We start from the raw sequence: 22,945 nt of genomic DNA on the forward strand, positions 1-22,945 counted from the left end.
TTCTGTCACCGTTATTTTTGGTTCATTGCCACTCTCAACTTTGGCAGAGGGCTGAACTGGAGGATGACATCACTGAATCATCAATGGACTGACTTTAGCTGAAAAAATGACTCTTTGATATCGTCCTCTTGCATTACTGACAAACTATAAGCTACTTTAACACAATCAGTAATGTAGACTTTCTTTATTTTTATTTACTTATTTTTAAACAAGGTAGTCATATCTGGGGGTCCTTGGCATTGACATTTTTTAAAAACCCCTACACTAGTGTGTCTACTCTTTGCGTAAGCTACGACAAGACAATGAAAAATAGAAAAACAGCCCCCTTCACTTCCCTACTGGTTGTATTTCTCTGCCCAAGCATTCAACCATGGCCTACCTTTCACCCACACAAAAAAAGCAAGTGAGAAAGGAAGGACAGAAGGAAACAGAATGAAAAGAGACTCCTGGAGCAGGTAGAACCATCTGTGCAGAATATCCAACCCAGATGTCAGGGAATCAGCCACCAGCCAGGATCACCTTACATAAGTAGTTTGCCATGTGAAGAAATAATTTAGCCATATTAATTGACGGTAAAATTTCCCAAGAATCCAGAGCCCTGGCTGCTGCCTCACAGGTGGGTTCTTTCACTCACAGGAACCGAGTGGGTATAAGCGGACTCTGATCAAAGGGGAGATCGACATAAATAAAGAGCCTGCAGGAATGCATTGTGCAAACAAAATATGAACAGGGCCTCCAAACATTCCCCATGAGTGCGTGGAGAGATCAGGGGGCAAGAGCGGGGGGAGTTAACAGAGGAGGGGGAGTGAAAGAAAAAAAGAAATCCACTATTTTCTATCCCTGCTTTTTTCCCCTCTAAGATATTGTCTGCACTTTTTTGCTCAGGGGGGCACAACTATTTGACAGTTTTAGATAGTGAATGACAAGTGCACTTTGAAGTGAGCCAATAAATGCTTATCAGGGCACAGTGTATTAAGTTTTTTGTTGTGGTGTACTTTTCATTTCTAAACACTAACATGTCATGTTTGAAAGAGAGCTGACATCCTATCCAAAATATCCAAGGATTTGATAGCAAAGCTCTGACCCCAGATGATTCTAGCCCATACACAACGCAAAAGTGCACATGTGATGCACAACGCTGGCTGGAGCCACTCTGTGCCTCCATGTAAGGCATGAAGTCTATGAAAGATAACAAAGTGCCATTGCTTGGATATACAATACCATAAGAGGACTTTACGGGTGATGGAGTGAGGTCAGCGAGAATAGTGACGGGCTGCCTACTTTTTCCAAAACAGAGAAAATTAGAAGAAGCGCAAACATAGTACACAAAAGAGACAAGCGTATAAACGCACACTTGAAAACCTCTTCACGGTACCTGGGAGAATTCATCCCAAGGCTCTTGAAGGTTTCTAAAAGTTTTAGGAGATGCATGTTTATGTTTAAATTTGTAAAAGTTTGAATTTTATCTACTTTTCATGACACTTTCTTAGCACTCCGCGACATTTGGTTGCGGGTAAAAAAGATAAAACTGACAGACTGTGGCTCGGGAAAGTCGATGAAAGGAAACGTAGTGACTGACAACACTAAAATTTCCCAAGGCGATCGACATCAGACGGTCATTGCCAAAAGACTCCAAAGCGAGCTCTGCGCACACAAGCGAGGTGTGAACCCTACATTCAGGGAGAAGACAGGCTCCCCCTGATAATATACATCACCCTATAGTGTTTATGAAGAGAGGTGCATCACAACCCTCAGGAAAGGGTGACAGGCCCCTAAGGTGAATGAGAAGAGGTGGATCTGCCTGGTGGCAACCCTGGGGGTTTACTGTGGAGTGCCTGCATTCTCATGGCCACACTGGGGCAAATCAAACCACAAAGAAACACTCCCATTATCCCTGGAGGTACGGCGGAGTATGTTTGAAAAAGTAAGGAGGAGAGAGCGAGGAAGCGCTGCAGACATTACCCAAACTCTAGCATTGGAAACTTTTCATCTCACTTTAGTTTTTTTAATACCATAAACATATTTGAAAAAATCTTCTACAGAACAATAAAAGAGTCAACTCTCAGATGTCTGTCGCATTCCCATCAGAGTTCTCCCACCAAACACCATGTGGGTTACGGTGGTCCACAAAACCATCACCTTTTTGAGAGTACAGAATAAAAAGCAAGGGTGGAGGAAAAGAAAAACAAGGCAGGTACAATCTAATTGCAATGCAACATGAGAGTTTACTCTGAAACAATAAACAGTGTGTTGCTTCAGTGTCCCCAGATTGAAGAGGGGATATTGCGAGGCAGGGTAAGCTGATATTTTGTTTGTTTGCGTTGAGAGTTTTCTCAGAGGTCCCTCTGAAACGGAGAAATTCCTGCGCAGATGAATGACAGATTAGGGGCCTCACCGTGTGTGTCTATGTCTAATCAAAGCCACACACAGAAGAAGATCTGCCCAACAACCCCAAGAAAAGCCAGTTTACCTCTGCATTTTACAGGTAAACTACCTATAAATGTGTCGATGATGCTGACGGTTCACTTAAAATAACTGTAGGAGTGTCATCATGCTATGGCTCCAAATGAACAAAAAGGTATTTTATAACAAACCCTCAACACTAAATGTGCATCAAATGATCAGACTTCAGACTTCTATACTGCAGTTCCATTATTTCAATCAATCTTGAGCTGCATACAGCTGTTTTTAGACACAAGAATGACCCTTTTGAATGTCATTTAAAAAGAATCTGATCAACAATCTGGTGGACATGACCCTAAAAGCAGCCATGTTTAATTTTTCAATGTAATATAGTTTCAGAGAACTTGCTGAACAGATCAGATCACCAAAAGTTTGGGAAACAAATGGCTGCGATGTCTATTATTGGTAAAAGAGCCGTTAAAATGATCAATATCTATGATTTACAATGAAATCAAATGTTTAATTCCTTTTCAAACATATTTTACGTATCATACAAATATTTTTAAGACAGTGGTGGCTAACAGCTAGTTACCAGAGTTGTATTAATAGTAACAACCACATTAATGTCTGTGGTGTTTTGGCAGACACCATGGTTACCAAAGTAAATCTTTATAAAGCAAAACACAGTTGAACACATTTGATTATGTTATAAATAAATTGCTTTGTTACTCATTATTTTTATTGGCTAATGTGTTTTTATACATAAAAGTCTACTTTTACATTAGTACTATTATACAAGCAAGTCTGATTTCTATCACATAAAGATTTATCGACTTTTCATTCAAATAAATTTGTTTAAGGACAAATAGCCATGTGTTTAATGAAAAACTTTAAGCTATTATGGATATTTATACTGTTTGGTACAGGTAAAAAGACCATTAGGTCTGTAAAAAAAGAAAAAAAAAGAAAAAAAAAAAGAAAAACATTGCACAATTATCATTATTGGCTACAAAATGCAAAGAAAATGTATTTTAAAAACACACATTTTACTATTAACATTATTACTACATACTACTTTTAAAAATACAAATAATAATAAGTAAATCAATTCATAATTATGTAAATAAATAAATAAAACAGTTAAATTAGTCACTTACTATCCTTTTAACAACCTACCCCATCAACTAATGATATCATACATCTAGACAATATCAAAATAGCTGACATGCTACAAGTTCATTCAAAAAGCTTTAAAAATATGTGCAACATCACACCGAGACTTCAAAAAACCTAAAAGACCAAATGACTGATCCAGTCAGAATACATCTGAGAACAAAGCCCACACCAATCATCCCGACATGTGCTGTCCACCTTCAGAGCATCTTTAATTCATGATGCCCCAGCTCCAATGATTGATTTTAATTGATGACATGCTACATAATGTGGCATTAGTGAGGTTTAATAAGGAACATGACTTAATACATTCCCTGACGTGTTATGCACATATTAATAGCTTTGAAATATGACATTTTCTCCTTTGGTCTTTTTTTGAACACTTGGACATAACTTCAGAAAAACCTTACGGAGTTGTCGCTCGTCCTGTAATGTCAAGGTTAGAATGTCAAGCTTACGGGATGTGATTATGAACAATGACATTTTGCCAAACTACACCAAACAGAAACATTTTCCATAGGTTTAACCAATTTTTTACTGACTAACAAATTTCATTTTATCCATATGGGAGCTGTGTCTACTTTGAGGACAAATGGTCCTCAAACAACCACACAAGATGCCTTGAGCACTTTGATAGCAAAGCCGATGCATTAGTCACATTAGGATCATTGCAGTGTGTCTATATGCGTGTTTGTATATGTTAGATGCAGATAACTCCTCTTAAACACACTCTCGGACAGCATGCTATAAGTGGATAGAGGGCCGCAGTCAGCAGCGTTCTAACCCAAACACTCCTGAGTGAGGCTTTTAAATGTCCGAAGTAAAAACAAACCTATGTCTGAGGCCTTTGAGGGTTTCAAAAACACACACATACTCATGCGAACACTTTCAAAGGCACTTTCACGAGAGATTACAAGTGGATGAGTCACAGGATGTTGGACCGTCCTGACACCGGCAGCCCTCGTTGGTACCTCATCACCAGGATCAGAGCGAGAGAGAGAAACAGAGCGTGAAAAAGGGCTAGAGAGATGCCATCGCATTAGTGCATATTTGCAAAGCACGGGAGAATGACTATAAAAGGACACGATTCCCCTCAAAAGCTGCTTACTATAAACACATCACTCTGAAAGTGAGCCTAGACTGTTCCTGCTTGCTTCTACCACAGGATTGTGGGGTGGTGGTGGTGTCAGAACTAAAAACTTAATGACTTTCAGTTGATCAGTGCGGATTTTAAATAATTGGCCACACCTTCCCAGGAAGTTGAATTGGAATGACAGGAAGGGGAATTTATGGAATTGTGTTTCAAAGAAATGCAACACAGGGTAATGCATTCTGGGAAATGTAGTGTTTTTCCATCCTTGTCACCAAAAGTTAATTTATTGATTAATATGATTACATTTACAGTTAAATACAAACGTTTCTGTCTGTAAACCTTTACAATTATTTTAAACTCAAAATGTAAATTTCACCTTGGTAAAAGGTTTCAGTGAAAAGAAATGGTGTAGAAATCATTTTCACTCAGAAATTGCCACCAATTTTTACAACTACAAAGAAAGACAAGTAACAGCGGACTGAACATGAAATTCTTAAGCTGAATAAAAAAACTGAAAAAAAGACAAATGCATCCTAATTCATTCTGAATGGAGCACAAGCCTGTTCTGCGGATGATTGTAAGCAGCGAACACTTTGTGTTGTGGTGTTTTTGGATGTGTTAGAGGTCTAATAACAAGTGTTGGAAGAAAGATTGTGTTTTTTTACTTAAAAAAGAAAAATTGACAGAGACATATGCAGAAAGCAAATGATGGCTAAATCACTTCTGTCGAGCTGTGTATAAGTCAGTTTGTACAGCATTAAACAAACGTCTAAGGTTACAGTTCAGCTCTCCAAATCATTTTCAGAATATCATTGTTTAAGTTCTTGTTCATTTGCATTCCACTGATCTCACTCATTCGCTGAGCTGTGTTCAAAGTGTCTTCACTCCACTCACCATGCGAGATTTCCTGACCTCCAGAATAAAATACCAAGTTCCAAGGTACGGATGAAAACAGGGAAGAAAAAAAAGAGCAGGGGAAAAATAAATACCGAGAGGTCAGGGCTAAAATTGATGAGTGAGCCTCACCGGGGGTGGGGGGGGTGCAGCTTTGTGCTTGCACTCAATCCAAACCCAAGTGCAACAAACCCCCCAAAAACCCAAGCCCTGGACAAAGAGCCTGCAAATCAGGGGCTCCCGGTCCCACCTGTCTCCCAGGTTGTTTTAATCACATCTGTAACTACCATATTAGGATGTGTTAATGACAAACATGTGCTCTGTAAAATGCTGGGCAATCAGGGTTTTCTCTTTCCCCCTGGTCAGGAGGGCTATTACCCTGGAACACCAAAGGCTCAGACTTGGGCTTTGATAGTTTCCCCGACGTGGAGATCTTTGGCTGACCTTCATGATGGCCAATAAAGGAAATTCCACATAAGGATTTGCAGTTTAGGACCAAAATGGCCAAACACCATAAAAATGACCAATAACACACTAGGAATATTTTATGCTTTTTGCTCTCGTTACAGTACGTGACACTTTTACTGCGATGCCGAAAAGGCAGCTGCCATCTGAGGGTTTTCAGTCAGTCAGGGCGAAATGAAATTCACCTTGTTGAGCACATTAAATGTCGGCAGGTAATTGCTTTTAAGGTTTGATTTTCAAAACGGGTCTGGAAGAGAACAAACACAAATGCCATAACCATGCAAAAGGAAGGAACGCAAGCAAGGAGCAAAACATGAAAAGATCTCCGGCAAGTCTCTGACAAATGAATAGAGTAAACCAGTGTAAATTAAGAGGCGCATCAAGGTGGAGACAGACTGAAAAGAATAAGGCTGATTTGCGTAATCTCCTCAATGAAATTGACTTTTAAATACAATATTCAATTTTGTGCGCGTCTTGTTTCGGATAATAATAACAAAATAATATCCAACTGGACATAAAAGCAAACATCACAATGGCAAGAGCCCAGCTTAAATAGTGGAACGCAATTCCATGAAGCTTTCCCAAGGTACAAACACTCTATTTGATGGCCTTCACTAACAAGGGCATATCGAATTAGTTCTGCTCTGGCGTTTCAGGTTTGACAAAAATAACAAGGCAAAGATTTGAATCTCGACAAGAAAGGAGCTTTGAAATATACAAGTACATAAAGCGGGAAAAAAAAACCAAGAAGAGGCCTTCGTGAAATGTCAGCAGCATACTGAATGTTTCACAGTTTTTCAATGCCGCCTGTCATGGCAGAATGTCATTAACGTATACAGGACACGGTCTAAATGTAATCATTCATGGCAATAAGCAAAACAGCAGCTTATTGTTTAAATAACAGTGACGCTAAGTTAGAAAAATTGAATTACGCTTCTATTTTTCCAAACAAACTATATATTTATAATGAACGTGTTCATGACCCAAGCAGGCCCTGAAGGATACTTCTTGTTTCTAGTGTTACACTCTTCTCTCTTTGAGAGGGACGGTAATCACAGCCGTTCATACTACAGCAGCAAAAATCAATGCGCCTCTCCGCCAGGCCTCTTTAAGGCTAATAGATTACCTCCTTTGTAATGACGAACCTGTTTCTAAGCCGTTACCAATTAAACACAGGTGCGGCACACCACGAGACCTGTTAGCACCGCAATCAGTGTGTTTACACCAACTTGTCGGCAAAGGACTTGGTGCATTCTCCAAGATACATCTTTGGCACAGACGAGAAAAACAGCCAGAGATAGAGAGCAGAGACCAGACCTGAAATCACTCTCATTTCTCCCATCAAACAAAGACAGAATTATACAAAAGGGTGAGACAGTCTAGTCAAACAAAAAGAGGACAAATGAAAGGAGAGGAAGCACAGTCGTAAAATCCAGGAAGGTAGTGACAGATATTAAAACAGCACGGCGATCCTGGAAGGTAATACGGCAAGATTAGTGTGAGAGGAAAGTGAGGTTGGAGGGAGCCAGTGCGTTTAATACATCAGCCTCAAGATACTAGTGTTGGTGAGAGCCAGCCGTGCAACACAAAAGCACTGTGTTCCTACAGAAACCTAACACAGTGGATTCTTTTTCAATGAAGATAGACAGCTTTCTCTTGCTTTCCTCTTGATTTTAGGTCTCCACTCATTTTTTTTATTCACCTGTCTCTCTCTCAGCAGTTTACTTACTTGTACTACTTACATACATGTGTAATACCACATATATTCAAAAGTAAATCAAAACTACTAGTCATTTTAGTCTGTCTTAAGGAAGTTGTGAACAATTAGGCTGGTTTCAGGTCCGCCAGACACATATCATATTTCTGCTAGATGGACAGAGAGAAAAAAAAGTGTGTAACACAAGGAAACAATATGCGTTTTAAAGGTTTTTCAGATATTTCCAGATACACACTCCACTACATAACATCTCCACAGCTTCTCCGCTTCTCTTCTGCTGACAAACACAAAACTAAATGCAAACAAATTTGTCCCTCTTAAAGTTTATTAAATAATATATTATGAAATGTGGGTTGCACTTTATTTTACTGTACGTCTACTTACATGTACTTATAGTGTATTTACAGTGTATTTATCTAAGAAGGTTCTGGTAATACAAGGTAACTACAGTGGGGTAGGGTTAGGTTTAGGGGTAGGTTCAGGGTTAGTACCTAGTTATTACATAGTTATTGTAATTACTATAATAAGTACATAGTATGTACATGAGGAAAAGAACTGTAAAATAAAAGTGCTACCGAAATGTGTTTATTAAAACAACTTAATACTATTTATAATAATTCCTTTTATAAAATATTTATACTTATTTAAATATGGTGAATTAGATCTTGGAATCCCTCGTACTCAATACAAAACTGGACCAACAGTTCATACCAATCAAAAGTTGGGGTTCTGTAAAATTGATTCATCAAACTTTATTAAGGACACAAATGGTCCAAAAACACAGACTATACAACAGACAAAATAAACAGATAATAATAATGATAATAATGAAAAGACAGAATCCACAATATCACATATCTGCATGCAGACTAAAACGCTAGATTTTCCCCTAGTATTAACTGACTGATTCTTTTTTATACATTTTAATTAAAAGCGACAGTAAAGATATAATGTTAAAAAGATTTCTATACATAAATATTCTTGTTCTTTAACTTTCTATTCATCAAAAAAATCCTAATGAAAAAAAAAACAGTGTGGCACAGTTTCTACAAAAATATTAAACAGCACAATGGTTTTCAACATTGATAATAATAGGAAATGTTCCTTGAGCACCAAATCAGCCTATCAGAATAATTTTATGAAGGATCATGTGATCATGTAATAACTATTGAAAAATCATCTTTGGAAACACATGAATAAATTACATTTTAATACATTAAAATAGAAAACAGTTATTTTAGATTGTTCAAAATGTTAATGTTTTACTATATATTTGATCAAATTAATACAGCCTTGGTGTAAAAAGAAATGTCATCTACAAACCTTTGAAGGACAATGTAGGTGATATTAATTTACAGATTTATTTACTTTATTCACTTACCTATAAATCCCAAGACCTGAAATAACAGGGATGAAGTTTTCAAATTAATAATTCACAAGTTTAAAAATGAATCTCTCAAATCACTGTTAATTGGAATACAACATGATGTTTTCTGTCAAAAAAGGTGGCCATTTCTAATCATGTTATTGTTTAAATTTGAGTTTTAACTTAAACAAAAAACCCTATACAGAGCTGATCACACAGATATTTATTTACTGACTACTGATTTTCTATCAAGATACTACAAGATCATTTTTAATTAACTTTGCATAGTCAAGCCACTTTGTGATATCAACCTGCACGTCTGTTCGCTCCCTCCAGCACTTTTTACAAAAGTGACTCACATGCACTCACAAATTAAACAAAGATATGTTATACTTGCTCTGGCCAACAAATAATAGTCAAATTTACTGCCTCTGAGTCTGTTTCTTGTTCTTTATAGCTCTCCTGGACAGATAAACCAGGACTTCAACACAATTCATACAGCTTGTTTAAATCTCGGATACTTCTGGTCACTATCTGTTGCTCTGGAAGTGTAACTTTTCCGCCATCAGTCTTGCACTGATTTAGACGAGAGGGGCATTTAATGTCAGATTCAAGCATGCCTCCACACTCGAGCCGTGAGGAAAAGGCAGGAGAAGTCATATTTCAGCTGAGATTTATGAGAGGAACTTCGCCACTTCGTCCGCTCTTTACGTCCCTGAGCTATTGAAATGAACAAACTGTTCTCCGAAGATGTGGCCGTGTGCACTCAGGAAGAGGAATCGCTTTATCACTCTCGGTGTCAGCAACAAATCAGACGGCTTGAGGCACAGGAACACACACTCGCAGACGGATATGACTACAGGCGATTTGACATTTTCCCCAACTTTACGAGACAATACGATCATAATCCAAACAAAACGAACTGTCTTGAATCTTTTCAAAAAAAAAAAATGTCTGCTTCTGTCACCCTCTCTTTCTTTCTTCTGTTTGTCTGACACGATGTGATGAAAACCCGTGTCTCTCCAAGGCTATCAACACACATATAACTTCAGAATACATTGATCAAAATCACTCATGCTTAATTTGAACATAATGGAGAGCCTCTCCTGGATGAGGGAGGCTTAATTATAGTTCTCTCCTGTGAACTGTTCATACATTGACAGGCTTAATGCGAGGCTACTCTCACAAGCAATCTTCCCTGTCCAGGTTCTTGCCACCAATCATCCACACACTACAATTTGACCGCCTTAATATACGGCCCCTCACATCTGAGGGAATATGAAGAACGACTCCCCCCTCAGCCGCACGTCCACGGTTCTTTGCGTCACTCTGATGGAACTTCTGATTGTTCCAGATATAATGTGACTGGAATCTCGCAGGAGCTTCGCAAGGTTCACGATTGTTTGATCACATTGACAAATGAATGGTTTATAATGCAGGGACAATAACAGAGAATGATGTGAATTGACAAATGGTCTATATAGATATTAGCTTGTCAGGAAAATGCCGTGCTGATTTAGAGGTATGAAAAGAGTTTATCATTGTTTAGATATGGCTAACATGTTTTGTGTGTGTGTCTGTCACCGTCACATTCACTGTGTCTAAAACCTAAGGTAGCTTCTTATGATATAAAATTATCATAATTATTGTGTGAACCATAAGTTCATAAGTCGATAAAAAAAAGACATTTATAAGCAAATTTACTCATTCAAATGCCTTTTTTATTATTTACACCAGCTGCCAAACTGCACACACAGGTAGGTATAGTAGACAGGATGTAACCAAACCTTAAATTCAGACTGTCCTCTTCTGATACATGGTTTTTGGATCTGATTTGAGCTTTAGATTAATTGGAATATTAAAGGTATGTTCACATTAACAACATTTTTGTGAAATTTTTGTCATTTTCTATTGTCAATACTAGGGATGCAACAATTCACTCAACTCACAATTCGATTCAATACACAATTTTGCTTTAACAAAATGAGATTTAATTCCTTTTATTATTGCTTGGACAAAATCCTGCACGTTTCTTTGTGAAATTGAAAAATAATACTATAATAATATACTAATATAGCACTTGCATATTATTGCTCTTTTGCTGGTTTTGATAGCTTCTATTGTCTTCATTTGTATGCTGCTTTGGATAAAAGCGTCTGCTAAATAACAAAATGTAAATATAAATGTAAATAATAAAACTCAATTGAAATTTTTAAACAAGGCTCAAATCAAATAAATAATTAACACAAATGAAAGAAATCTCCTCATATAAGAAAGGCAAGTTTATTTATATAGCACATTTCGTACACAATGGTAATTCAAAGTGCTTTAAATAAAAGAAATTAAAATAATCATGAAGAAAAACAATAAATAAAATAAAACAAGCAAATTTAAAACTTTGAAAATGATTTTTATCATTTCAGGAACGATCTCTGTTTACACTACACAACCTAAAACGTATGTCACATGACCATTCATGCAGGTACAGCCATAGATATGGATATGTAGATTCCCTATATTTAGATCGCCGACCCGTCTACGTGCTTGGAGTGATCGAATGGCGAATTTACCTACACATCTATGGCTAAAACAATGCGCATGACGTTATTGTTTACACGGTCGTCAAGGATATGCAGCCACGTCATCATTTTCAAAAGTTTCTGTTTTGGTCTGTTTTTCAAGCTAAAATGGGGTCTGTAGTGTTTTCAAAAGTTGTGTAAACAATAGGCACAACCGTAACAAAAGTTATACATTTTTAAAACTAAAATGCGCTAGTGTAAAGGGTGCTGCAGATTCACTATCTGCCAGCAGGTGGTGCTTAAAGCATTTCCTTGGTTTCCACTGTTAACAAAGCAGCGCTGCACTTATGAACTTTAATATGAATTATATAGAGGCAAAATGAAAAGAAAAAATACCATCTAAAAAAATAGAGTAATTTCCCCTCAGACATACATTCAAATAAAAATGACTCCTACCCCTAATTGAATTGCAATTGTTTAGCATCTCAACCAATTTGAATCATCACATATTTACATCACTTGCAGTTAATCATTACATTCCTAGTCAATATTAGTGTACCAATGTTTGAAGTCTCTCTCACACCAAGCAGCTTTCTACAGGCCATCATGCAAAAAATAAAAAAAAATAAAACGTCGACCTGTTCCAAAATCTGCATGGGGAAAACATTCAGCTTCATGCTAATTTTCCAATCGTATAGATTTCAATTGAAATTAATTCATTTCATCTGCAAAATCTTAATGCATAAACAAATGTACTCAGGGAAACTGAAAAATATCAATGATTAAACATGGTTAAGATTGACACCAATGTATAAAGAGGTCACTTTTGCACTTCAACCCATAATATGTTACCTCCTGAAGTTATTGCAGTCATTTGTACCATATGGGTAACTATTCATCCATCATTCATTCATAATACCATGGTCAGTAATCGGCAATCGGACACAGAGCTTCACTCCAGCCTTATACCATTCTCTGGCCACAGTTTCCTTTCTCTATGTTTCGTGACAAATTATAGAGAAGTGATAAGTGATTAAAACTATAGAAACAGAAAAACTATCAAGAAAAGCCTCCCACAGAATCACAATAGAATTTATTTTTACTTGAAAATTAATCTTTGAAAGCACCCTAGACTCTATCAAACATTGAATGATACTGGAGGAATAATTTGCACATGGTGTCTGTTAATGCAACATAAAGTATTATTACAGTTGTACACAATGACAAATGAAAATACACACTTTGCATTAGCAAAAAAAAAAAAAAAAGAAATCTCTAAATCATCGGCATTGTATATTTCACAGTGAAAAACGACTGTGCCGGTGGTCATAATAATCTATAACAGTGTGGTCATCCTTCATCATTCACCTCATCAGTACGAGTTCAGATTTACACACTTCCACCACTTGTTTGTCTTCATCCTACACACAGAAGTGTTTGCGCTCGTGTTGTTTTCGTCTGTCACACCAACATTTTCTATTTCTGTCGTTTTGTTTTACTTTCATTTCAAATCTAAACAATCTTACAGGATTTTAGCTTAACCAGTCTGCGAAAGGTTTGAAGACAAAAAAAAAAAAACGCATTACCGTAAATTCATTACAGCGGCCCGGCAGTATTTATAAACATGACGAGATGTTGTTTAAAATATCTGACTTAACAGATTACAGATATAAACTTTTTACAGCGGGAAATGAGTGGCGAAATCTGCTGTGTTTACACTGGTGGAGGAAAGGTACACACGCGTCTCCTCGGAGCCTTGAGTGGCACGTAAAAAAAAATGAAATAAACATTCAATAAAATAAACAAGGGCTGCTTGTGTATGCTTCTCGGGTGGGAGCGATGGGGTCGAGGAAGGTGTGCGAGAAAGACCTAGACACATAACCTGCTGTCTCCCGCCCTCAGGTGCTGTTAAAGAACCAGTCCAGGATGAGTTTCAAAGCTGTTCTGAGTCTGCAGAGAGACGGAGAGTGGGAGAAAGAAAGGTATGATGTTACAGCACTAATAAGAAATGCCTGAAGGGCACTAAAGGACCTTTCGGCCCTGGAACTAAAGGATGCATACAAAAGCACTTCTTCAGGGAGAAAAGAAGGGAGGATCTCGAATCACATTCAATTAAGTGGAGGTTATAGCTAGGATGGAAAAACAGGGGGATGATTACAGGTACATGCCTTAGCTCAGCCTATGTGTTTGTGTTTGTCTGGCAGGTTTGTTGTTTTGGTCTCTAGAGGAGAGCGCCAGAGAGCCATTGCTTTGGGCAAAAGGACTTCCTGATCACCACTTCTGTATATAATGTTTGCCTCAATCCTTAAAAAATACAGTCCATTCCGGGACCACCAGCTGAGCAGCAGCATGCGACCACAAATCTAATGTCAGCCCCTAAGTTGTAATCACTATAAACACAAGTTGAGATTTCAGACTAACCACGAATCATAGCTGGCTAAGACAGAGCGTGGTTATCTTTGACAAAAGGCAAGTAAGTCAGCTTTAGATTTCGGGCATCACCTTTAGGCCATAACACCAATACTTAAAGGTGAAGTGTGTTGTTTGTTCAATGTTCAAATAATTGTAACTTCTTAGGTTAATTCCTGGGTAAAAACACACAGTTAATCTAAATGATGGTAGTCCTGTTTCATCTTTAAACAAAATATTCATAATTTCTACCTTACAGTCAAGCAAAATAAAATAAAATAAATAAAAATCATGTTACTGTTTCACTGCACCCATTCAAGAAGTCATGACTTCAACAATCAACAAACAGACTGGAAAATGACCAAGACATGCTGATCACAGAGTGAAAGGCTCAGTGGAAGACTGATGATATGTGGGGCTGGAAAAAGAATAGGAAGGAGAACAGACAGGTTGTGCTATGAAAGCACACCCAGCTTTTCACTGTTTAATGTCTCGCTGACATTTCTGCTACGAGCAAGCAAGGTCCCCAATCCGTTCATTTTCCCCACTTCTACTCCTGCCAGCCCAATGGGGACATACTGGACAGATAAGAGAGATAGAAAGAGAGAGAGAAAGAGTCAAAAAAGGACCAGAACCAGGCAAGATGTGTTCTGTCTATAACTCAAGCAAGGTTAGATGACCCAGACAAAGTCAGAGGTCAGAGTTCAGCGGGGGGGCAGGGGAACATGTAGCTATAGCTGTGGCTGGATTAGATTTCACTGCAGCCTGGATTCTTTCTGTCATTCTTTGAAGGTTACAGTCAGCTGTTTGTAAAGTGCCTTCGAGAGGATGGCCCTAAATACCCTAAAAAAAAAAAAGTGACTTCAAAAAGTTTTTAATAAGAGGGAAAATCTCAAGACTTGCATTGGTAAATAAAACCTGCATAAAACTCACATTTGTTGATTTATAAATATTATACAACTATTAGTATTAACAATAATAGCTAAAAAAAAATATATATATATATATATATATATATATATATATATATATTCTTGTTCCCAACAACACACCATAAGAATAAATGAACTGACCGTCCCATGACAAACTCAACATTATATTACAGACTGTACAGATGTAAAGGATTTATGACACGTAGAAGCAGAAATTAACTCGCAGTTCAACTAGTTTTAGGAAACATCCCAAAGTAAACAGAAGACATTTCGAATCTGGCTGCTGTAGTTTATTTTCACAGCATGCGTCTAGCGTGCTCGAGCTGTTTACATATCTGTCACTCGCTGTACCTGGTGCGGCCAGGGGTCATTACCTTCCCTCTTTCTCTCTCCCCTTTTCTTCTTTTCATATCCGTGCACACGTACAGACAGCTCCCTAGCTCTTTTCAGGACTGCAAACATTTTAAATAACTTGATCAGCCCTAAAACAAATAGAGGTGGAATTGCTACCCCACATCTGTGTTCTGTTACTGCTGACAGGAAAACGGAGGGGGAAAGGCGGCTGCTCTTAAAAGGCTGCCACTTTAAGGAGAAGTTTTCAAAAACACCATTAAACCTGCACGCAATTAAGAGCCAATATGCAATGTAGGCAATATCATTTTCCGCATTAATAAAAACATTTTGCTTGGGTCCCTTCAGGCCTGGACCTGGAGTATTCGAAACGGAAGCTATAGAGGACATGGAAATGAATGAACAGAGCATTCAGTGTAAGGCTTTTTAAATAAGGGCGATCAAACTGAGCATCTGACTACAAAGAAAGAGCAACAGGGTCGGGAATCGATTCATGGTGTGTGTGCGCGAGTCTGCGATGTGAACTCTGACACTCTGAATCATCGGCCAGATGTAGTTTGGTGTTACACACCCAGCCGGGACTATAAGGATGAGCGAGGCTTGACCCAGCTGACTCTTCTCTGCTGGACCACGAGAGAGCTTCTGGACAGCAATACTCCGAGGAGCATTATTTTCACACAGTGGAAAAATACTCTTTAGCACTTTAGCTGAAATGATAAATGACCGAAGACCAACATCCATGCTGCATGTTGAACCAACAGGTACACATTTAGATAAAAACGCTCACTCAGAGGAATCTAAATAATAGCTTTTACAAAAAACTTAAAACCCCAAGCTGTGAAACTCTAATTCTGCTGAGTAACTTTCAAATAGCTCCACCTAGTGGTGCATCTAGATTAAACACATTTGAACCTGAGATCTTAGGGAATAAGGATAGTACCTATCAGACGTTTTTTGGCTTGGTTTTATTTTCATCTAGATCTCTAGTGTCACATATTTCACAACAAAAAGTCTGTTTCTTCCTGGCTCCAGATTTTGGAAGTGCTGTCAAAACAGAAGACAACAACAAGTGTTGGTCATCATCGCTACAGCCCCTGGGAGCATCGCTGTTTGCTCATAACAGACATCTGGCTATTGTTAACAACGGCTGCTTCGCTAACCCTGAACTGTTGACATCCGGTGTATCTTTTACAATTTGGAAAGACTGCAGCGATTAAAGGAACACAATGTTCTTTCTGAATTCAAGGCCAGCGTCCAATGATGTGTCCTGCCAGATCATTAGTTAGATTTTTTAGATCAATGAGAAATGAGTTATATTTTTAAGGTATAAGAAAGCTGAGGCAAAAAGAGGAGGTGGGCTATGACTAACACCCTCTTCCCCCTCCTTTTTTTCCTCCATAACCCTTATCGTCTTCGGACTAGAGGGACTTTCGTAGGCTATAGGCACCTGCAAATTACAACTTAGTACTCGAAGAGTTAAGAATGTGTTTCTTTCAGGCTATTGTTGGAGTGCGCGGGTCAGGGGGTGGGGCGAACAGATTCTGGTAAGAGCCTTTAATCCACAGGCTGTCAGGCCCAAACCCTGCTTGACGCCCTATTGAAGTGTAACAGAACAAAACACTGGGCCCCTCACTAAGCTCCTGCCCGGGCCCCATTCACAGCGACAGGAGAGCAAATTCTTCAGCTGCAAAGAGCCCCCTTCTTAAAGGGGAACACACAAACTTCAAAACAATGCAACACACAGGACGAACACATAAATGGCCAATCATTGTCGAGAGTGCGTTTGTCAGGGACAGAAAATCTTTTTCCCTCTGCATTTTCAAATCGCAATCCCACTATAAAACATTGACCCTTACTACAATTATAACATATTGAATAGACTGCAACAATGCCGGCATACTGCAATGGAAAATATGAAAACGTACCATTGAAATCAAGGCATTTTAAAGAGTTATTTGTGCAATGTGTGGTTTTTCTACTACTATTACTATTTAATATTACTACGTTTTATTATTTGAAGTAATCTAAAACTGAAGGTCTTAATATTAAGTACCTTGGCAATTGGCAACCCCATATGAAAGGAAAATATATTTACCAATATATTTCTTAAAATAGATTGTGATATATTGTAATATATTATTTTCCCTTTTTATTTTCTAATATATTATATATTTGAATACATTTAATAATATATTAATGATACATATATTATATAATATATTGCAAAATATACAAATGATTGCCATTTTCAATATATTGCAATATATTGGAAAAAAAAAATATATATATATATATATATATATATATATATATATATATATATAAGAATATATGCCTAATATATTACATGATATTTTCCAATATACTGCAATATATTTTTGTTTCATAAGGGACTGGCAAAAAAAAAAACAACAACAACAAAAAAATACTTTGCCACCCTGATGTCCTTGTGAAATTTATTTACATTCATTTGGTTTTAGTGCTTTTAGTTTTAGTATACAACTTTAGCCACACATTCAATTTAAACTGAAGAATGAAAAGGAGACATATGTGTGTGTGTGTGTTTGTGTGTGTGTGTGTGTGTGTGTGTGTGTGTGTATGTGTGTGTGTGTGTGTGTGTGTGTGTGTGTGTGTGTGTGTGTGTGTGTGTGTTGCGAAAATGCCTTTTAACTCTGAAGGCTTGAAAACAGATGTTAACGCTGCACATTTGAGTACATTTGACCCGACTCAGAATACTGGGAATCAGAAATGGAAATACCAAATGTACAACAAAATATGACAAGTTTTATTACATTGTGATCAGCGAGGATTGTTTTACCCTTTGATGAGGAGAGTAATAATTTCATGAAAATGAACGTAATACTTTAATTTCAACTAATGAAAGCCCTGTGGAAATGTTCTGAAGGTTAACTATATACTGTTCAAATTAGATTTAATTGTGCTATGAGTAAGATCGTGTCCTGTTCATTTTACTCAGGCTAAAAAGTCAATGAATTAAAATGGCCTGCCTTTGAAAACAAACAAAGAATAAAAATAAAATAAATTAATAAAAATAGTGTAATTAATTTTATGAAAAGTGAAATAGCTGTAATCATTTAATTTTTAATATCTAAAGAGTTATTCAGACTACAAAAAGTATATCTGCTGTATCTGAGAAGAGCATGCATATATTAGACAAAACTTGCATTAATCAGATGGATCCACTGACCAACCACAGCCTTAATGCTCTAGGTTAAGAGATGCATATTCATGATACATGTATTCTAATGCACAGACATGTTCGACAGACCCAACCCCCTTCACAAGAACCCAAACCACCCCATACCTCTTATTACCCTTTTAATTACAAAACGGTGCTGCCGTATTAAAGGTTTGTTTAGATAAAGGAGAGCATCTGCTGAGATTAGCACTACATTATTCTTAGGGAGCAGAATAAAATGTTAAAACTGAAGACCGTCAGGGATCTGTCTCCTGCAAAAGGACTGCCGTTTAAACATTGATCATTTTGAATCCGTAAATCAGAAATAAATGATGTATTCTCTAAATATTCACATGGCACCAGATGAGAAAGAATCATGAACATAATGAATACTGAATAAATAATGAGTGAGGGTCAAAGTTAACCTGTAAAATCAAGCTGATCAGTATACAAAATTATATTGATATATTTGCTTTTTATCATGGTCAATACAGACATTTGAAAGGCTGAAGGTAAGTATAGTGAAATTAGTCCATGCAATAACCCTGGTCTCTTGAACTGAAAATAAAAGAAATATTTTTAAGGAGGGAAACTGTAATACATAGTGTTGAAAAAAATAGCGATCAATCAATTTTCTAAACATGCAAAACGATAATATTAGTATATAAAAATTTGCACAGCTTACAATACTAAGTAGACTATATTTATTTGTCATATATTTACTGCAGAAACACAATCTAAAAAAATGCAGCTTTTGGTCGTTTCTAGATGACTTTTAGATATTAGACTTTTAGGTTTTTAGACAAAAAAAAAAAAAAAAAAATCAAACTCCTCCACTAAATTACTACAAACTATTAGATTCACTGCAATGCTCAGGGTTACAGAACAAAATATATATTTTAGTATTTTAGGCCTATATGATATACTAGGCTAAACGATATGAAAACGTTTGTTATACAAACAGCAATTTGCACTTTTAAAATTATAATATTACATTTTTGGGAAAAGGTTCTTAGACAATATGACACAATAAAATTATATCTACGTATTTAACTTCAAATTATCGTTCTCATACACAGAACGCATGAGTGGCACTTCATTGATTTAAATGGGCATTTTTAGGTAAAAGATTGACAGCTATTTATCTGAACAGACGTCCCTTCAGAAAATTAATTACAACCTTCAAAAACGCAGTAAAATCAAACGGCTCATGCAGAGATACTCCAGCCTTTTCTTATTGTAATGGCGTTGACTGTTGTTTATTGCAAGAAGCGTGCTGAATGAATTCACGTAGAGTACAACACAGGTTCTGTATTATCAATTCGTTTTTATAATAGTTTATTTAGTCCAAATAAAATGTACAAATAACATATCCATTATTGCTGATCACCCGTACAATATTTGGAGTTTAGGAAAGAGTGGAGAATATGTAGGGGCATTTAAATTGCTAAGATATACATAACGAAAATATCATCATATTATCAGTCTACAAAACCGAAAGTGATTCTGGAACGAGCTGCGGAACTGAAAAGCTGAAAACTGATCTACAACGATAAAAGTGTACTAGGAGATGAATATTTTCTCCTCCTCAATCCTTGTATAATGACGCCCTCTTGCGCCACTGAGGCTTTCATTCATTCTTTCATTCCCTAACACTTTGCCTAACATCTCATTTTGTGTTCCACTGAAGAATCGGTCAAATCAAATTACTGTTTCTAATATTAAGATGATAAACATTAATTTGAATGCACACAATTATTTCCAAATCTATCTTTAGGGAATGGCAAAGCATTCATAAACCAATCCTGGTGAAGACAAACTGCATGTTATGAATAACCAGCAGATGGAGCCAATTACCATTTATAGACACATGCCCAGCCAATTCATATTTATTTTCGGTCTTCACTGCATGTTCACTGCATGCAACCCCTGTGTGAAACCTGGAAATCATTTCACAAAATCATGAAGAAATAAAGTAAGGTTTACATTCCTTCCATTTATATGTGAATTTGATGTCCAGCCAATATTGTCCAAGCTGTCATCCACTGATTCCCTGTTTATCCACCAAAAAAAAAAAAAAAAACGGTATAAAAATACACAAAAAAACACATACAAAATGCTGCGTCATTTGTTGTTTTAAATGTCTACTGACCTGTTTAAATATCTTGTTCCAGGACAACACAACCATGATCACTCTTTTTTTGTCGAAAAACTAATGACGCGCGATATTTGCATTTCTTGTCATCTTTTGGACAAGCTTGTTCCGCCTTTTGTTGTGTGTAGGCACCAATATCAAAAACATATTTAAGTCTGTCTGTTTGTGAAGGCAGTTTGTTTTATTTTCGTTTCCTCCCTAATAGTTTCTGAGCGTTTGATGATGGCTCTGTTTGATGCAAAAACACGCTGTTTACATGATAACTACAGCTGCAAGTAGCAGGTGAATGTTGACTTTTAAGCTGACCCACAGTAATAGCTATTGATAGAGAAAAATGCAAATGAACAAGTATACTACAACTACTACGCAGTATAAGTTCACATTGTTGCAAACTTTCCAGCTCAACTAAAAGAGCACATGCGCGCTCTGAAAGCCCAACGTTGCATTTGGCCTTGTCCCAAACGGCGCTCTATAAATCCATCACGTCGTAAAGTACTGTTGAGTACAAAGTACTGTTGAGTAGTATGCTGCAAAGAGCACGCTTGAGGGTAAGGGAAGACACTCCTGAACACCTTTTTGAAATCCCTAACAAGAAACACTAGGCATAGGCTTCATATGGCCAAAGAAAGTCCCAGGTTACACATTCATCCAAAGGAAAACGATGGATTTAAACATTGTTGGATTTCAGGATAAATGCTATATATTTTATTCTCCAATTATATTCTTGACATTCTTGTCTTGATTGACAGGCCCTGTCAGTGACTGACAATGTAGCAATATAGTCCCTGTCAGTGATGCAAAAAACAACAACAACATACTTTCATCCACACAGTATAAAATGTTGAAGTATCCTATGTTGGGGCAACACAGCATGCTAAATTACCCATGATTGCTGAATCTCTATTTGCATGTTTGAACAAATATAAGGGATAAAGGCCAATGTTTACCCTTCTTTGTTTGTTCGATCAGGGATGCTTTTTTTTTTGCAGCTCTCTGCATTGGCAGTCCCTCATTGTGATTGTGCAGTCCTAAAATCTCAAATTTAATGCAGATTAATCATTTTGCGAAAATAAATAAATAAATAAATAAATAAATAATAGCTTTATGTGTATTGGAGTACTTAATGGTTTCTGAAACTGAAATAATTCATATTTATTTGTAAACTAATAGATTTGTACCCTTAAATGAATCAAAATTAATTAGAAATAAACAGAGTTTTGGCTAACGTCAAGTCAAGGTTATCTTAAAGTTACAAATACAATGTTCAGTAACATTACTTTCCAGACTTAAACAAATTAACAAAAATTTCAAAATATTAACATGAAAACACAAATCATACTTTGTGTTTATACTTCAATCAAAGAATTAATATTTTAAGGACATAAAAATGTGTAGCTTATTTCTGTTGGTCTTAAGTAGATGTATGATGTGCAAGTTTGTATGAATTTGTACCATAGGAGTCATACAAAAACAAAACAAATAAAAAAAAGTCACTCTTGGGGGCATGAGCAGATCATACATGAACATACAAAAGAGTTAGTATGAATTCAAGCATATTCGCAACTTATTCACCAAACTGCTAAGTAATCATGAGCTATAGTACAAGCTATAGACAAATTATTGTGGTAGAACCACACCTCACACTCTTAGGAATTTTTATTTATTAGTTTTTGTTGGCATTGATGGTCCCATCTCTCCATTGCACAAAAGTGGAAAAAGTTATTTTGCTTATTAAAATGTTCTTCACACCAAAAAAAAAAAAAAGAGGTTCTTTTAAGGACTGTTTCCTGAAAGGTTATTTAGGGAACCAAAATGGTTATAAAATGTTATTTTATTTACTGTCGATTTAGATTCAGCACACAAGCCAATCTCGTGTTTGACAACATTTAACCATTAGCAGGTCGCTGAAAGTGGCAAAACTGAACATTTTGTGTGGTGTCATAATGTTGAACTATATATTATTTCTAACGTTTATGCGTTTTAACACTGCGTTTGACGGGAGGTGTGTTTATAAAGACAAAGGCTGTTTTGATAGATAGGCCTGCAGTTAAGAGTAAGTCAGCATTTTCCAGAGAAAAATAAGGTTATTCTCAAATGGAAAAGATCTTATTTGTGGATGTGGTTTCGGGTTGCTGAAATAGCCCATGTTTGATTCCCACATCTTCCTTTTATGGGCAATCATATTTGCTCATTTGAGATTATGGGCATGGATTTTGGCCTGTTGTGCTGAGCGACCGATCAAATATTTTGACATTTCAAATGCAGTAGT

The sequence above is a fragment of the Carassius auratus genome, chromosome 36 (assembly GCF_003368295.1).
Source record: "Carassius auratus strain Wakin chromosome 36, ASM336829v1, whole genome shotgun sequence".
Taxonomy (NCBI): Eukaryota; Metazoa; Chordata; class Actinopteri; order Cypriniformes; family Cyprinidae; genus Carassius; species Carassius auratus.